This window comes from Amblyomma maculatum, chromosome 7 (genome assembly GCF_055883805.1).
Source record: "Amblyomma maculatum isolate TAMU_Amacu chromosome 7, ASM5588380v1, whole genome shotgun sequence".
Classification (NCBI taxonomy): Eukaryota; Metazoa; Arthropoda; class Arachnida; order Ixodida; family Ixodidae; genus Amblyomma; species Amblyomma maculatum.
Genome location: NC_139350.1, coordinates 108,026,158 through 108,032,653, shown reverse-complemented (window position 1 = coordinate 108,032,653; position 6,496 = coordinate 108,026,158).

The window sequence follows — 6,496 nt, the reverse complement described above, 5'->3', positions numbered from 1 at the left end:
TTGATACAAGTGGTTTGGCACGAAAACCCTTGATTATAAAGGCAATCACTGATCTGGGAACCGATGATGAGGAGCTCAGTGAAGCATGGAACCTGATCGGTCAAAAAAAGGAACAGCTCAGACAGCAGAAAGAGCGTGAAATTGAAAGAGAAGCAAAAAAGCTGGAGCTAGAAATTGAGCTCCGGAAATTAGAACTAGAGTTGAGCAAGAGGTCGGGCGATTGTCCCCAGCTAGCGGTACCTCGTCTCAACAAGGAGGCAGATTTCAAGATGTCAAAGTACATGCAGCCATATGTGATATCAGGGGATATCGGTCTGTATCTGGCTAACTTTGAGCGAACTTGCGAAAAACTGTCCTTCCAGCGAGACACTTGGTCTCAGAGATTATTGACGGTTCTGCCCTGCGAGGCAGCGGAGGTTGTCGCGCGGCTAAGCAAGGAGGACGCGGACAACTACGAGAAGGTCAAAGCTTGCCTTCTGAGAAAGTATAGGCTTAGCGCCGAGGCGTTCAGACAACGTTTTCGGAAAGCTACTAAGTCCAGGGACGAGAGTTACCCTGAATTCCTGTACAATTTAAGAGTAAATTTGGGCGAGTGGCTAAAGAGCACTGATTCCTACAGTGATAGGGACGCTGTAATCGAGCGAATTCTTTTGGAGCAGTTTTATAGCTGCCTCCCAGAAAAAGAAAGAAATTGGTTACAGGACCGAGGCGACATTAAGTCGGCAACTGAAGCTGCCGAAGTCATTGAGGAGTACGCTTCGCGCCGACAATTCAGCAACCCAGCAGTGGATAGGCTCCGCAATCCCAAGTTGAGTGTAAATAACCGTCAGAAAAGGCACTTTGCTAGATTTGCAAACGAAGAAAGGAAGGCTTCTTCAGGCAAACGCCCTAGAAAGGACGGCAGTGAGAAAAGTGGGGAAGTGACCAACGCGCAGAACACAAAGAACAAGCTTGGGGCTAGGAAGCCGCTCACATGCTTTAGGTGTAATGAGCAGGGTCACATTGCCGTCAACTGCCGGAAAGAAAAGATTGTTTTCTCGTATGTCAGTGACTGCGATGAAAATATGCAGCTTTTGGAACCCTACCTGCATGACCTAGTAGTCAACGGGAAGCCTTGCAAGGTACTGCGCGATTCGGCCGCAACGATGGATGTTGTCCATCCGGCGTATGTGTCGCCTTCCGACTATACAGGACAGTGTGCGTGGATCCGCCAGGTAGTGGAGGAACAGAGTGTGTGCTTGCCAATCGCGAACGTGGTCATCGAGGGCCCTTTCGGCAAGTTAACAACCGAGGCTGCCGTTTCAGGAAAGCTTCCTAAGTGCTATCCGTATTTGTTCTCCAACAAATCGGATATGCTACTGCGAAAGAGGGGCATCCTTTTCGGAGACAGAGTTGTGCAAGCCTTAACACGTTCAAAGGCGCGAGAACTAGCTACACTGCTCATTCCAGAAAAAGCCACAGCGGAGGAAACGGCAGTTAAAACAGTGGTAAATGCGGAAGATAGCAGGTCAGAAAACTTTGAGAGCGAGGCATCTCAGATATGTCAACTTGAAAGTGAGCTTGATGAGACGCGGAATGAGGACGTTCTTGAGAATAACCTCTTGCCGCCAGTGTCTAGTAATCTCACGAGGCTTTTAAGTGGAACCCGAGAGGACTTAACTATGGAGCAAGCCAATGATCCCAAGAATAAGCTCGAAGTACAGTGGGAAGGACCTGCTGAAGTCGTTGCAAAGCTTTCTAACACTAACTACGCAGTGAAAATTCCCGGTAGGCGTAAAGAAGTGCGCATTTATCATTGCAATCTTATGAAGCCTTATGTGCAGAGGGAAGCCGTGGTAAATCTAACGTTAAACCTTCCCGAGGAGATGGGGGACAACTTGATTTGCCTCAGCGGAAAAGGAAGCAACGCTCAGGAGCTTCTCAAAAAGACGGAGCAGAGAGGAGAACTAAAGAAATCCCAGCTGTCCGATCTGGGCGAGATAATAACAGAGTTTGAGGCCTGCTTCGTGGACAGGCCAGGCAGAACTGATTTGACTGAGCACGATATTGAGCTGACTTCAGACGTGCCAGTGCGATCAAGGTGCTACCGATTCTCTCCAAGGCAAAGAGAAATTCTGGATAGGGAAGTAAATCGCATGCTGGAATTGGGAGTAATAAAACCCTCGGAAAGCGATTATGCTTCGCCTATGATCTTAGTAGAAGCTCCAGGTAAAGACCCTAGGCCTGTGGTAGACTACCGAAAGCTAAATTCTCTCACCAGGGATCAAGTGTATCCTATTCCGAATATTGAGGAGAGAGTAGAACAGGTCAGTAGAGCGGCATATGTGACTACGCTGGACCTTACTCGAGGATACTGGCAAGTACCGCTCACTGAACGCGCCAGCAGATACGCGGCTTTCGTCACTCCGACGGGCAGCTACCAGCCAACAATGATGAGTTTCGGGCTCAAAAATGCTCCATTTTGTTTTTCCCGACTCATGGATAGGGTTTTAAATGGGTGTGAAACATTCGCGGTGCCTTATTTAGATGACATTGCGGTTTTTTCCGACTCATGGGCGGACCATATGGTACATCTAAGAGCTGTACTGAGCCTTTTGCGTCAAGCTGGACTAACCGTAAAGGCCGAGAAATGTTGCCTGGCAAGGGCGACCGTGGACTACTTGGGTCACAATGTAGGTCAAGGTTTCAGGAAACCCAGCGAGATTAAGATTTCTGCGGTAGCAGACTACCCGCGGCCGAGCACGAAGACGGAAATTCGGGCATTCTTAGGGCTGACGGGATACTACAACCACTACATCCCTCACTATTCATCTTTGGCTAGCCCTCTGACCGACGCTCTCCGCAAGACAGAACCGACAAATGTAGTCTGGGACGAACAAAAGGAAGCCTCCTTCGTAAACCTGAAGGCTGTGCTGATTAGCCGTCCGGTATTGCGAGCTCCAGACTATGGCCGAGAATTCACGGTCCAGTGTGATGCCAGTGATCGAGGGTTAGGTGCTGTTCTCTGCCAGAGAGATGACGACGGTAATGAGCACCCGGTGCTCTACCTGAGCAGAAAACCAAGTTCTAGAGAGAGGGCTTATTGCGCGTCAGAGAAAGAGTGCGCTTGCATTGTATGGGCCATTCAAAAATTGCAGTGCTATCTTGGAGGGGCCAAATTCACCGTAGAGACGGACCATTGTCCCCTGGCTTGGCTGCAAACTGCGACATCGAAGAACAGTCACCTTCTTAGGTGGAGCTTGATTTTACAGCAGTACAATTTTGAAATAAGATACAAAAAGGGGAAGTTAAATGGGAATGCGGACGCGCTTAGCCGCTGTTTCTAAGCGGTCCGAGATGTTCCTCACCATGTATCGAAATTGATAATCAGGTTTTTTTTTTTTTCCGTGCGCTTGTATATGTGTGACTATGTAAAGCAGCACGTTTGGTTTTCTAGGAATACGTGGGTCCTGAACGTCTTGAGAGTGGGCTTTTCTCGAACAACAATGGCAGTTTTCTTTTGACCTGGTCTCTTCAGACGGGAGCCGAGTGCTTGTTTAGACATGTGGTTGAGTTTCAGACAGCTCGAGCAATTTGGCCTACAACAATCAAGACAACGCGACAAGCAACAGCGAGCTTCAAGCGTTCACGTGCAGGCCATTAAGTCGTCTCTTCATGCAGCAGCTGGGACTGCTGCCCTCCGAGACTCTTCTGGCGGGGGAGGAGGCTGTTACGACCAAGCATCCGCAATTGCGCGCTCTATTGTTCGCCTGTGGGCATGGATAAGTTTTGTGAATATGTGGTGATGGTCCAATGGCTCTAAGTGAGCCTGTTTCCAGGAATCCTGTTTTGTAAGCATGTTTTGCTTTGTGGACAACCTGCAAATGCCAAATTGACCCTGTCAAGAGAACGTCTGGAAAAACACAAAGAAACGTCCCCCTGCGGGAAATAGCAGGAAGTGCTTTCTTTCTTTTGTTCACCCTTCCAGTCGAGAAGTGCTATCCTCCAGTGATGAATGCCTCCTATCCAAAGGAGACGACAGAGTGACATGTCCGCTGACGTGCAGGACAAGAAAGGAGCATGACTCATACGGCCATTAAGTGATTTCCCGGGAATGCAGGAAAGATTTGCAATTGTCGAAAAGGGACCATGTTGGGAGCCCTATGCGGCGCCACGTGCACTCGGGTTTCTGAGAAGTAAAACCCCTTGACAGAACCAGCCTGTGGTTTCTTTGCTGAAGAATAGAAATGTACCTCCTCTCCTCGCCGTTCCCAAGCTTTTCCCGCCAACAAGTGATCACGCCCAACGAATGAATGCCGGACCAGTCAGTGCTTCAGACCATCAGTGCAGTGATGTGTTCGATTGGATGCCGATACCTGAGGGGCGTGCCCTGGATTTGGTTGGTCAGCATCTTCAGAGAGGGGCTGGACATAGGGGGTTTTTAAGGACGCTGCAGAGCACGAAATGTCGCTCTGGGCCCTGGGTAAACGGCTCATCCAGTCGCTTCTCGCTATGAACTCTGAACGCTTGTCATTTTGCTGATGTACCCTTCTTTTTCATGTAAATATTCTTGTAAATACGTTTTCTCAAAGTGCCAGTAAACCTGCTTGTACATATTTTACCAACTTCGAAGATTCAGTCCTTCTTCAACCCCGAGTCTCTGCACGCTACCAAGTGAAGGCCGGGTCGACATAGCCCCAGCGTCACGACAACGGGTACGTATATCATATCACACTGCTCGTAATTACAAACAGAACATGAGGGTGTGTCCAGAGAACATTAGCCAAAAGCAACGCTATGCAAGCCTTGAAGCAGAGTCAAAACCAGTCAAAACACAAACGAATCGGTATCATCGTCGGAATCCTCGTCATCCACCTGGAGAACTGGCTGACACACAGCACTTCCTGATGTAGACGGCTCGCTCAGTCCGCTGTAAGTGGTATCAGTCCCAATGAGTCGGGTAACCCTTTCTGGCAGCTGATAATCAAAACATCCTTTGTTCTTCCTCTTCAGCCCCGCTCTGATCACCATAATGGCGTTCACAGTAGCTGGCGCGAGCCTGTTTCGTAGTTTTGTTTTCAGCAAGCTCAATTGGCTGAATGATCTTTCCACTTCCGCGTTGGAGTAGGGTAGCACCAGCATTGATATAGCGAAGTCCGCTAATTGACTGAACGGGTTTTCGCCAGAAGAGTCTCTATAATTTTTTACTGCACACCAGAAGTTCTCAGTCGATGATGTATTCGTCCAAGGGACAGTTGTGATGCTCTTCCATTGGCTTTCGGCCGCATCTATCTTGGCTGGCGGTACACCTACTGCTTCCATGAGTGGTACTAGTGAAGGCTTCAACACAGACAAGGCTTTCTCAACCGCCAACTGTCCCACGTTTTTTAACGTTTCAATGTTCTTAGGAAGCCTCTGGCGTATCTGCTCGATGAGAGAAACCAGGAATTTGATGCATCGCTTTCGCAATATGTCTTCATCTTCGGAATTAAACCCCGCTTCCTTCATTTCCTGCATGTGTTTTTCAAACAAATAGCCCAAGTACGGCTTTGGATCAAGATGGTCCTCTACTTTGGTCGTGATTATGTCGATGTTTACAGTTGGAAGCACCACTTTTTTGATGAGGGCAGACAGAAGTCGTACGAGGTCGTCCAGAAGCTTTGTCTGGTCTGCATTCTTAGCTTCAAAGGACTTGTTCACTCTTTGGATATCCTGAAGTATTGGCTTCAGGAAGAGCAAATAAGCTTTGTTGGCGTTGTCAGAGTACATAGAGAGCAGCACTTCCGCGTTGTAGCATTTTTCCGTCAGCCTAACAGTTTGGAAGTGCACCTTCAGCTCATCCCATTGGTCCAACACTCGCTCCACTGCTGTCGCGATCGAAAGCCATCTGGTCGAACAAGCTTGCACGATCTTTAAAGGCGCTTCCCCGCTATTTAGCAGGCCGTAAAGTTTCTTGTAAGCTTGCTGCCGGGACGAAGACCTAGCAAACCAATTGTAAGTCTCACTAACAAGGTAGTCTAAGCTTCTTGGGAGCCCTTCTGCCACGGCGGCTGATATGTCGCCAGTTGAAGCGAATGGCAGACGCAGCGAATCAAAACTAGGTGTGGCACATCAGCTTTCAGCAGCTGATGAACGCCGTTGTTCACACCTGTCATCACACTTGCGTTGTCTGTTCCGATTCCAACCAAATTTTCTAGTTTCATATTGTGGTCCTTCAGAGCACATTTTATGGCCTCAACAATGCCGCGCGCATCGCATGTTTCTAGCACGCAAAGGGACAGAAACGTTGTCACTATTGATGACGTTTCTTCACTGTGGTAAATCACACAAACTGACAAATACTTTGTCACCGAAATATCGGTTGATTCATCAACAATGATGCTGTACTTGCTGTTGCCAATATCACATGCAAGGTCTTCTTTAAAGTGGGGGTAGAGAACATTTTTGAGCACTGCAGCACATTTAGTTCTCTTCATTCGGTAGCCTTGGGCAGCCGCACTGTCTGGGAATGATTGCT